At 31.4% G+C, this 13,207-nt stretch overlaps 2 long non-coding RNA genes across 3 annotated transcripts; both read left to right on the top strand.

Moving 5' to 3' along the window:
* Positions 1 to 3,630: 3,630 nt before the first annotated feature.
* LOC145101262 (uncharacterized) lies at positions 3,631 to 4,717 on the top strand. Its single transcript, XR_013705554.1, has 2 exons — positions 3,631 to 4,192; positions 4,276 to 4,717. It is a non-coding gene; the product is annotated as an uncharacterized LOC145101262 (long non-coding RNA).
* Positions 4,718 to 5,463: 746 nt separating this feature from the next.
* On the top strand, positions 5,464 to 8,224 carry LOC145100023 (uncharacterized). 2 transcript variants are annotated; one of them, XR_013704769.1, is made up of 5 exons: positions 5,464 to 5,622; positions 5,702 to 6,335; positions 6,903 to 7,125; positions 7,208 to 7,312; positions 7,468 to 8,224. It is a non-coding gene; the product is annotated as an uncharacterized LOC145100023 (long non-coding RNA). The 2 variants fall into 2 exon arrangements; XR_013704768.1 differs by having other exon boundaries at positions 7,208 to 8,224.
* Positions 8,225 to 13,207: the final 4,983 nt, after the last annotated feature.

Raw genomic sequence — 13,207 nt, 5'->3', positions numbered from 1 at the left:
TTGCTTCCAAGATTTTCAAATATTCACCATTATGTTCTTCCTACACCATTTGATTTGTAACGGTAGTATATGAAGCCCACCAGGGGGTCTCCGATAGAAAGACGTCATTTGAAGGAAGATAATGGTGAAAGCCTAAAGATTTTGGAAGCAATCAAATTATGAGGTTGAATTTTAATCACTTTGGGTGATTACAATGCAAATATGATACAAAATTACATAGTATGATGTGGTTAGGTACCTAAGCTTATATAAGGTTGTTAGGTAAAGTGAATATACCTAACAACCTTATATAAGCTTAGGTACCTAACCTCATCAAACTACGTCATTTTGCATTAAATTTTCATTGCAATCATTCAAGGTTTTTAAACTTCATCCCTAAATTTGATTTACTTCAAAAAAATTTGGAAATTCATCATTATATTTCTCTTACATCCTTTCATTTGTAGCAGTAGGATATGCAACTCATCAGGTGGTATTCGATAGAAAGACGTGATGTAAAAGAAAGATATTGGTGAAAGTCCAAAGATTTTGAAAGTAATCAAGTTATGGGGTTGAAGTTTAAGAACCTTAGGCAATTACAATGTAAATATGATACAAATCGATATACTATTATGAAGTTAGGTACCTAAGCTTATATAAGGTTGTTAGGTATATTCACTTTACCCTATATATATATATATATATATATATATATATATATATATATATATATATATATATATATATATTATCAATTCAAGATTATCTCATGATATTTAGGGTTTGATTTTTAATTATCTAAGGCATTCAAATTTGGATTTTGGCATAACTAAAACTAAATAATCACAAAAAATAACCACACAAATAAGATTAAGCAAAAAATCCCAAAAATCAGATTTATACTAATCTTACGTTGTGACAGACAGCCTGTCACGTCGTGAGAAACATTTTTTTTTCCGAAAAAAATCATATCTATTCAATTCATATCATGTACTTTCAATGTTAGACACACTAATGCTTTGATACAACTGATGAGTTTTATATGTTATAAATACATGTACAATGCGGGAAAACACTTAACAATTAAGAGGGCACATGCAGTCTATACGAATCTATGTCATAACACTTTGAAGACAACATACATGAATAACAAAACTAGATGAACCCTGATATAATCAAAATCAGGGAATTAGGGTTACATGCCTTTGTTTTGTTAAATTAAAAAAATAACTTCAATCCCTTGTAGTTGTTGGTCTTGGAAAGCTTAACACCAAAATGATGATGTCTCTAATGTCTTACATCTAAACCCTAGAACTAGAAGACAAGAGAGCAGAGAATAGGAGTGCAAAATTTTGTTTGCAACCTTTTAGAAAGCGAGAACCACGGAAATATTAACCCAGTGGATCATATTTTATAGTTAGTGATCACAAGGATAAACCCTTATTTGAATAATTAAATATTAGATTTAATCTATTCAAGGAAGTTATCCTTATCAACTATAAGTAACATTCCAGAAATCCTAAAGGCTTCATGAAACTGTCCAACCCTAGGAATAATCTATAATTGCTTATTTTGTTCAACTATTGAACAATTACAATTCATCCCTTGCATCTTTGATTAATTTTAGTTAATCACAGATTAACTTCATATTAGTTTTGATTAATAATTAATCAATTCTTATTGATTTCACATTAATTTATTAATCATAAAAATTAAAAATCAATTATTTAACAATTAATCTCATATTAATTTATTAATCACATAATAAACTAACAAACTAATTATATACTTCTAATTAATATATTAATCATCTAATATATTAACAAATCATTTATTACAATTTATTAATCATACAATAAACTAATAAATTTACCCTCTCTCTACAAATGTCATTCTAACCAAGTTCTGGTTAGTAGTTACGAGGGCAACCCAAAAAGGATTTTGCTTCTAATTACAACAATATATCAATTTAGTTATGTGCTTAGACACCTTAATCTAACAAAAGTCCTCTCTATACTCATCCGAGATGCCTACGATCTAAAGGGACACTGTTTTTTTAAAGTTTTCTTCCTACATGTAACCTCCATTCTCACACTATAACATTTATGGAATCTTAGTTGATATTTGTTACTAATATGATAATTGGTTAAACAAAGTTTGAGTTGTTGAGGTGATTTATACATTTATCCACATTGTGTTTCATTTTGTTCCAAATCACAGAGGGATATTCAACCCCAATTTTGCCTTCCTCCTTAGAATGATAGGGCATTTCCATGGTGTCTGTTCATCGTCAATATTGTATTCCTCATCAATGTCCTCCAACCCAATAATGTAATAATTTGCAGCTTCATATTGTACGCTTAGGAATACGTCTTTACATCTTGCATGTGGTTTGATTATGAATTCCTCTTTGTCTTCAATGTCTATTATCCATTTCTTCATCTTCTTGGTCACCGTAGGAAAAATAAGGGCATTCACTCTCACATCCACGCTTCATTACAATAACTAAACCTTGAAGAAAGGTGGATCAATCATTATTTGACCTTGAATTCTACCCTTCGATCGAAAATGGAGACTAAAGTTAAACTCTCATTCAAGAGGTCCCGACCGATAAAAACCCTAAATTATGTTAAGAATCATTATATATAAGCCACACAACCAACTGGTTACAAATGTGGTAACAAGGTACTATATCTACTTGCAAAACATTAGCTAATATCTTGAGCTTATTGCTTATTTAAAACAACTCATGTTTTTTTTATTAAAAAGTGTTCATAGCTTAGTGTTAAAACAAAGTTTAAAAAAATATATGGTTTAGTTTATCCGATACTAAAACGTAAGAAGTTGATAAGTTATTTTTTGCAAATGGTGCTTAAACTTAGGGGAATGGGAGGCGCTAAGCCTCACCACTACCCTCACTTTCAAGTCGCTACAACACCCCCAACTTATGTTAAGAGGTGTGTTAAGGAGAGCTCACTAAGGAGCTAGCAAGAGAGAGAGGATAATTGATTGACTGTTTATTTTAACTTTTTTTTTTCAAAATAAACCCTATTAAAATAACACACCATCAATCTCTACCTTTGTATAACCTGGATGCTACCACTTCCTTTAGTTTATGTGGCATAAAAAAAATCATATGTAGTTTTAAAAAATCTTATGTGACAATGTGTTAAGAATGATATCACCCCCTTAAAACCTTATATGTGTAATTAGAAAATAACTTATTGTAAACTTATTAAATAAATTATTAAGGAGTAGTTCACTTATCAAAAAACTCATTATTTAAGTTAATAAATGCTTATTAAATATTATATCCAAAAATTTAAAGCACCATCGACAAACCTAATAAATACTTCAAACAAACAAGTCCAAACCCTCATTAATCATAAAAAACCATAACTCTTTTTTATCAATGTGTGACTTTTCTATAAATTTTCTTTTATTTTCTACAAAATTGCAAAAATAGTTCTCGTGGTATGCATTTTTTTCCGATGTTTAGTCAAAACCTCGATTTTTTTTGGCTTCATGGTCCTTTTGCCTTGTTTTTATGTGTTTTTAGCCTGTCTGAAAATTGAAATTACTAGGCATATGTATTTATTTTTTATTTTTCTTTAATTCTTTATCTATTTAAATAATTAAAAAATAATAAAACTCTCTCTCTCTTTCTCTCTCTCTCCATAAGACCAAAAAACCCAACTACTCCATCATCTTCTTCCCACAGGTCCATCATCTTTTCACCATCGACACACCACCTGTAATCTCATATTTGTTAGAGTTCATCGACAACTAACACCCCCTTTACATCATCACCTCCGCCGTCTACCGCCACACTTTTAAACTAGACCTGCACATCAGAGAGAAAACACACACAAGGTCATCGTTCTTCGGCTGGGTTTACAACATTTTCGTCTCCTTTGAGTGTGTGCTTTTTTTCAGTTTCTCAGTGTGTATTGAACTTAGATCTCAAAAATTCGATTGCGTATGGATATCTGCTTCGATTTATGTTGTTCCTCACCCCTTTTTTCTTAAGAACCCTAATTTCTCTGATGGTGGCGGTTTGGTGGTGTTGAGAAAATAGGTTTAGAGTTGCGATAACTTGGTGGTAATAAAAACTCTAATATGCTCTCGAGTGAAGATGGAGCCTAATCGTGTGTATTCCCGATGATGAACAACATGGACAGAAGCCCTTATGCAGGTCCGTGTCGAACCAAAGGTTAGGGTAACAATTCAAAGCAATAATGACTGATAGAGAAAATGAAAACTCAGACAACCGAAACTCAAAAATGGTGTGTGCAGGTGTGAAACAAGAATAAAAAGATGATGATGATGAGGGTGAGGGAGTTTAGGTGTATGTTTCTTTTTTCTGGTGCGGTGATGATTTCGATTTTGGATTAGAACACCCAGAGTCCCATGAATCATCTGTGGCAGAGTTAGATAATTGATTTTGATTATTGGCATAGTTTAGTACTACATCATGATATTTGGTTGGTTTAGGGCTAGATTTTTAAAGACGATGAATGAGAGTATTTCAATTTCTGAGTTGGACTACGATGTAAAGATAATGTAGTGGGAGGTTAATGTTCTTGATGAGTGGCTCTAAAAATGGAATCACGAACGTGATGGTGTTTAACTTCTTCAATGCCTACTCAAATTTGATCAGTGTTTAATTTCTTTCAACTTTTATAAAGTAAATAAGAAACAAAGGAGTGTGCCTTTGAGGTTCATCATCTTTATCGAACTTTATATATCAGTTTTTTTTTTATTGAAGCATGCAAGTCATCAGATATATATATATATATATATATATATATATATATATATATATATATATATATATATATATATATATATATATATATATTATCCTCAAATGTTGAATTTTAAGAGGTACAAATAATTATCCAATATATACAAACGATTTACGCATTATAAAAAACAAATCTTATCGGTAACTCATCTACAAATTGAATTCGTCAAAACTTGAAACAATATTCCCTTAAAGACGAGTGAGTATTGTTAGGCAAATAGAATCCGTGGCTATTTGAATCGGTCAACAATTGACCAAGCCGACCCATATTGCCATATCTTTTCCCTATTCATCGACACCTTCTCCTTTGAAACCCTAAGCTTATGTGTTTTTCTTACTTTAGATTTAAATACTCTTAACATTTCCACTATTGCCTTGATACAACCACTCTCTCTCAACTGAAACCATAGATGCAAAAAAGTAGTAGTGTCTCTTTGTTTCTCTACTGGAATATGCCAGGAGCCACCACCGCTTCCTTATTGTCATCACCACCACTCATGACCTCTCTTCTATAAAATGTTGTTCCAATAACAAGCTCCAACATAGAAATAAGGAAATGACCTTGCCACCATCACACGCACATTCACAATTACCTTACCATCGTCTTACTGAGGTAATCACCACCATATTTCATTTTTCAATTCAGAAATTGAAATTTGAGGTTTCTGTAGCTTTTTGCACATGTAACTTTACTTTTACTCTTTAATATATTTGATTCAATATTTTTCTAAATTTTCTCCGAATTTTGGATGATGTGTGCAGTTAATTGGTGTTAAACCAACTTTTGTTGATGAGTTAAACCAACTTCCGTTGAAAAGGGATGTAAAATTGAAGTGGTTAGTCCATGAATTAATTTATGCATTTTTAGTCATTTAATGGGTTTAATAACCTTGGGTTTGTAATTTTTTTTAGCAGGTTACAGAAAATGCACCCCAGGTGCCTGACAAAATGATTCAAATAATGTTTGATCAAGTGTAAATGAACATCAACAGAAAGACCTTTATTATAGGTAATATGTTAAATGCGCCTTTGTTTATTTTCATTAATTTGGTGTAATTGTGATATGAATATTCATGTTTGACAAGTGGTTCCTGTAAGGAAGTTCAGGTTTGACTTTGTAAGGATTGCAATTTGACTGCATTTTTGTATTATAATTATTTCAGTGACCATATTTAACTGTATTTGATCGCCAAACTATTGACTTTGTGATGTACATGAGATCAAAGGATGACAAATTCACCATTAATTCCCTATGACTCTCTTCTAAGTAAATTCAATTTATCTTGGTTTATTTAGATGTCGCCTTACTTAAGGAATTCACATCGGGTTATGAAGGTACGGTAACATCCTCTGCCCCATGTTTTATTTTGTGTTTAGATTTCATTTATTCATTTGCAACTGACTGCTTATATTGTAAGTTGCACACATTAGGGCGATCCTGGTTGAAATCATGGTCAAAAAATTGAAAGTGCATCTTATTCTCCATTTTGCTGCTGAAAGATGCTCTGATAGAGCAACACCAACAAAACATGCTTGGAGATTTTTAATGGTATCTTTTTTATTTTTTTTCCAGCTTTGGTAGCCATTCACCCTGTTCTTTCCTAAAATGAATTACAATCTTACCTTCATGATGAAGAGAATGTAAAGAGATTTCCAAACCAATGACTAGGTTTCAAGTAAAAAGGGGGGAAAATCCAATCCAAAAACAAATATAAGCCAACTAGGTTATAACCCCTGTACACCACGGATGAGAAAAAAAATGATTAATAAATCATAAGGTAATGATTGACCAATGATAAAAAAAATTATTAATTTATAAAGATAAATGTTTTGTTTATAAGTTTATAATAATATAATGATTAATTCAAATTGTAACAGCATGTTGGTTTAAACCAAAAGTTGATGTAGAAACATTATTTGAACAAAAATTGATGTAGAAGCGTTATTAAAATTTATATTTATTTTCTAACATTATTAAAATGACAAAAAAAAGGTTTTATTTCCAAAGTAACCCACCGACCCACTTATCCCTCATACCTACCCCTTTGGGTATACTAGTAACAACATTCGAGTTGTAGAATACATATCCTCATATTTTGCCCTAAAATTCTTGAAGGTATACAAATTTGCGCCACCACCAGCCACCTTTGCTCTGTCTATATTTGTCATCGAAATAGTCATGTACATATCTCTCTATCAAACAACAGAAGAAAATACATCCACCGAAGCAATTTTAATTGAAGACAAAATTACATGAATTATAAGATGATGGTGATTGTTGATAACATATGTCGAGTGAAGCAAACGAGTATTGGGATATCACGACAACAAGATTGAAGGTAAAACACCATCAATTTTTGTTGATTCTTCTTTATTTCAACACAACATAAAAAAGGTTGATGTTACCTATTTTATTTGAAGGGATGTTGTCTTTGAAGATGATAAGCAAATTAGAAGAGGTTGAAAACAAAATCTTAAAATATTTTAAGAGTGGAAGAAAGAATTGGATACCTTTGCAATTTTTGAGTAAGTATATGTTTAAATTTTGAAATTTGGAAATGCTATATATTAGCCTAAATTTTATACAAACTATTAATATGATTAATATAAGTAATATAAGTAAATAAGAGATTTATTTTATTTGATCTACCTTCCAAATTAAACAAGTAAGTTTCAATCAGAAACTACGAAGGCAGTCACCATCACAAGGGCAAAACAGTCAAAAAGAATAAAACACTCCAAAACATCCACAATCAAACGATTCCTGTAATATGCATGGATGAAGGCAGCCCATTTGGTGATTATGGCATCTGTGAGTCTAGGTGTCTCTCTTGTGCATCATTCTCCATGGTAGTAAGCATTCACCATTACTCAAATGTATAAAATGTCGTTGAAAGAAAATATATCATATTGGTCATAAATCATCAAGTATATTTTAGAAGTGGTTTTAGTGTTAAATAACCTGACATAAATCAAACATATAATAAAAAAAAATATATGTTTGGTTTATAGCAATGTACTTTGGTGGAAATGACAAAAATAGAAATTTACTTTGGTGAAAATGTTAAAATATTGTTCATTTCTTTAATTTTTTAATGGAGAAGAATAGACATGTTATCATTGATAAAAAATTGTGTAAAAGTTCATTGGCAAAAATTGATTTTTCTTGTGAATATAAAAATGGATGTAATTGAAGTACTTTTTTACACCGTTAATTTGTAGACAGGTTGTGCAGTTTACTAACCATTTCTAGGCCTTTTATCATGTCTTAAAAGGTTTAAGATCAAGATACATATGTTGTTTACAACAATATACTTTGGTGAAATGGTAAAAAAATTATACACACTCACATATCATTGTATATGGGTGTTAGTGTTTCTCTTCAAGATATAAAAAAAGACTTTCAAATTGCAAGGTGAATAGAATCACCAAATTGTCACTTATGGTAACAACCATGAAAATACCAAATTGCCCTTTTGCCATTCATTCTTGTAATTGCACAAAGATCATTCATCCTTACTTTATTTTCATAACACATATATTAAAACCCGTTGTTTTATAATCCAGTTTAAAAGTACTCCTATTATTTATTTTATAAAGAAAAGTACCATTATGCCCTTTTCTAAAAAAGGTCATTTTTTTAAAAATTACTTTAATTAAATTTAACTTAAATTCAACCTCCAATTTAAAGTTACATTATCTGAGTGCTTGTAAAATTATTTTTAGAGTATTAAACTTGCACTTCAGGTTTCATTGATCTAAATAGCAGAATACTTTAACCTTCATTCAAATTACAAAACAATATTATCCATTGTTTGTTATGTCATAAGTAAATAAAAAAAAACTTAAAATGCAAAATTTTTATGCTTCCTCAATGCTACATCAGACAAGTAGTATGGGCAAATTTGTCAGAATTTTAAGATTTTGTTGGAAAGTAAAACAGAAGGGCATGAAATAACCAAATGGGAATACATATCAATACTTATTTTGTATCGAGTACTCAGATTTACATATAGAAAGTAGATTGTTATAATCACAAAAATAATTTATTATACTAAAATTCGCACACACATTCACACTCGCAGAAACGCACACAACCATATACATATAATAAAAACCACACACACATCCAGGTAAGTAATAAGATAAAATATAAGAATACATGGTATCATAATCTATCTCATCAATAATGGTTAGTAAAAGAAAAACAAGTAAATATTGATGGAAATCTTTCCAAATATTGAAACATTGAGCTTTTTTAATGAATGTGTTGTAATTGCTTAACAAATTTTATATAAACTAGAAAGGTGTCCCCCCCTTTGGGGGGTATTGGAAGGTGTCACTTTTGAATGGTAGGCACACTAAAGTACATTGCTATTCTCTGCAATTTGCCTGTACATTTCTATTTCTTAACCTGTACATTGCTATTTCTTAATTTGATTACTATAAATGAAAGAGGTTTTCAGAGAATATTGGTTCTAACAGTTTTGATTTAAGAAAATTTTGAAAGCTTGTACTTTGACATGAATAACATCCATAATTGGTTTCCATTCCTCCACTTGTTCTCCTGTTCATGTAAACTCCCATCTTTTTTTGTTTCTAATGATAGCTCTATCAGGACTCAGTTGTTGATGGTGATGTATGGACTTCCTCGCTTGTCCCTCCATCAAAACCCTGGAGGTTTCCAGGTTCAACCATGATCGATCAAAAGCAAATAGAAGTGACCCACTTCAATATCTGAAGTTATTTTGCATCAATCCTTTGTAGGGCGACGAAATCGTACCCCAAAACGAAGGAATAGATAAAAATAAAGAGAAACAACAGAAGCGGGTAACCGAAAGGTCGGGATCAGTAGCCAAGAATAATATTACAATTTGGACATGGAACAAAATTTTGAATTTTTTTGTCCCTAAATCATTTTTTGGTCATCCACCCTTTTTCGTATGGGCCCTTATGCAATAGACAGTTATCCCCCCCTCCCACCTCATGAGTAAAGTTAAGAAAAAAAATGTGATCAGCCTTCACCTAATCTTGCAGCTCCCTGTTTTCTGCTCCAACGAACTTATACATACCTGATGACAACTTCTCCTTGATACTATTATAGACAGTCATGCATGATCTGTTTCAAACAAATTACAAAAGCTAAAATTATATAACTGATAGTATCAGATTAAAAGAATGTCTTTACTACATACATGTTTACATTTTAAAAGATTAACATTTTACTTACATTGCATTTAGAAAATTGGGATGACTTCAACTGCAAAAAAGAAGATAGAACTACATAGAACCCTGAACGTAGTCAAAATGATAGATATACCCTTGTTGGGCACCATCACATATAAGGCATCAAACCCCCATAACATATCATTTAATTTAAAGAAATTGAAATGTGTTACCTAATGGATTAATGAACTTGCAAAATATCTTAAAGATTTTAAAAGGGGGTCAAATAGAGTAAAAACATGATATTGAATCTTTTTACTTACGTATCAATAAAAATATCATATTTTCCATTTCACCCACAATCGTTTTTTTTTTCTTTAAAAAGATTGCAAATTTTGATCGATTTTTTAAAATTAAGACAATTTTCTAATATGCATAAATTTTATTTTTCCATTTCACCACAAATTAGTAAAAAAAAAAAAGATCATTTTTAACAGAAAAAAAAAAGTTTGAAAGAGTAAATATATGATCTTGAACCAAGCCCTTCAAAAAGACTGCAACATTTTTTATCACACATCAAAGATTACAAAAAAAATCATCATTTCTTTATTTTACAACAAATTCATAAGAAAATATAAAGATTTTTATGTTGAAAGTTTCTTATTTGCCTGTAAATAATCAATAATAGAAAAGTAAATGTAGTACATGTGAGCAACAACAAATCAAACCTAAAATAGCGACCATTAAGGGTACTTCTCTCTGCAACTCTATCTCCATATACCCTACCTTTATGCAAAAAAACAAAAAACAAAAAACAAAAAAGATGAGTACATACAAAGGAACAAAAATACAACAATAAAAAAGGTTAGTAATAAATGTCGATTCAAAAACATCTGTTGACTTTTCTTTCATAAATGTTCAACCTTTCTTGGAATTCAATATATATGATAAACACTTACACATCTCTGTTTGTGATTCATCCATTCGAACTTGCATCTCTTCATCTGATAACAAACTTGTTGCTTCTGAGTGCATTGGCTAATTTATCTTGTCATCTGGTAGAACTTAAAACAACAAACACCAACCATGTTCAAGAATGAGTTTATATAATAATCAAATACAACTTTCAATACTATCATCATATTCTTTAAAAGAGCCAACAATAAGAAACAATAAATCACAAGATAACTTACTTTTGGCACCGAGGTGTGGTCCACCGTTTCCATTCCCTGAATTTAAAAGAAATGCAATTATAAAGTTTTTTCTTTACAAATCATTAAATGAAAATAATGGATTGATGGATGAAGTTAATAATTTATACCCACGCTCCTCGTGGGGCGGAGGTTGCTGTTTTAGTTTGAGGTTGGAAAGACAAAGCGATTTAACAAATTTACCCCTCATCTTTCCTACAATTGTCCTGTCAGGTATTCCCACTTGCATTAGGTCGAAAAAGTCAATATACCTGTAGAGTTTGAAAATATGTTAAGTTGAAAGTACAATGATATACTTTTTGTTGATATTAATTATAATTCTATATAAGTCACTTCAAAATCCAGACTTTTTTGCAGCAGAGTTTAGTATATTACAGAGCATAGTGATGATCAAAATTTCTATTTAGTTATAAAATCAATGGCAGGTGAAACCCAAAAGTAAGTAAAAAGTTGATCTTAACCTGACATTCAATGTTAGATTTCATCCTTTGATGAATTCCCAACTTTTCTTTTTCTTGCCTAAATAAAATTAAAAAACATCAAGATATATAAAACATGAGTAAAACAATGAAGGTAATAGAAAAAAATGAGAGTTCATTCAAATGAAGTGGACCGTATTCGATATGATGTGGTATATCTTTAATTCTTGGATCAATTGCCACTGTAAGAAACACCAAAACCTTTACTGCAATAGTTACTCAAAAAAGATTTTAACTTTTATTCAAATTTCATTTCAATATTACATGTTTGCAGAATATATTGGTGAACATAACATATCTTAATTGGTTTCATTAAGACAATCCATCGAACAACTGTTGTGCATTTTGAAGATCAAACATCTGCTGTTACTTACCTTTTTCCAGCCTACAAACCAAATAATTTAAACCAATAAGGATAAAAAAAAGTATTATGGTATAAGATGTAATTAGATTTAGGAACGCTGCTTTTTTTACCTCATGGCAAGAAGAAATTGAAATCCAATAGGGATGGAATTGATTTTCATCGACTGAAGACAAACCTTTAAGCCATCGATTTCTGGACGTCCTCAGGCAGCATCGTGTTGAGACGTATGACCACCGTGGCTGACCTAGAATCCTCAAATCCATCAGACCCAATAATCGCATATGGGTTTTCATAGATTCTATTCGACGACGATGATGTTACGTGGCGGTGAAGGGAGGTCGATGGTGCTGCGTTGCATATAAATTGATGGTGGTGGTGAGTTGCATCATAGAAGGAGGCGGTGGAACGCATATTCGAGCAATAGCAGAGGGTTTTGGAGTACCTTCTTCGTTAGCAAGAATCGAACAAAATGAGGGTAGAGTAGGGCTTCATCGCAAGAAAAATAAAATAAATTGAATAAATTAACCTATAATTTTGGTCAAAGATCGATTTCTACAGGGGGTAGAGTAGGGCTGATTTCTTGATCTTTTTCTCGCTAGTGTCGATGTGTTATCTTCATCCCAGATGCTTCAATAAAACCCCAAAATAGAACGAATGAGTCATCTATTTAACCTCAATTCTTAATCGGTAGAAGAAAGCTTTGAAAGAGGGTGGCACTAGTGGTGGTGACAGTGTTGAGATGAGGCGGTGAAGAGAGAAGGTGGAGGAGTAAGGTTTTCTTGGAAGAGTGGTTATTGATTATCATCTACTGAGAGAGGGTTAACAAAAGATCGAGACGAAGGCGTTCGGTCTGCGCTGTTGGATGAAAGAAGGTAGGGGCGGTGACCATGTACACAAATCTGAACCTCATTGGATGAGAAAGCGGTGGGTACGGTAAAGTTAGATCATAACAACACGTGTATATAAATAATAAAAAAATGACATAAACTACCCCTAAAAGACAGGAGACACAATTACAACCACATTCATAATGAAGGGACCATTTTAAACAACCCCTAAAAGAAAGGAGACACAATTGCATCCACATTCATAATGAAGGGACCATTTATGTCGGACATTTTTAATGAATATATATTAATAATTAAGGGACCATTTATGTCAATCCCTTAGCCACTTTACTGTAGCTAAGGGTAGACAATTT

Source organism: Lactuca serriola, chromosome 4 (genome assembly GCF_051521515.1).
Source record: "Lactuca serriola cultivar US96UC23 chromosome 4, Lser_US96UC23_V15, whole genome shotgun sequence".
Lineage (NCBI taxonomy): Eukaryota > Viridiplantae > Streptophyta > Magnoliopsida > Asterales > Asteraceae > Lactuca > Lactuca serriola.
Note: the sequence above shows the minus strand (reverse complement) of the source record. Positions and strands in the feature narration are given on the sequence as shown.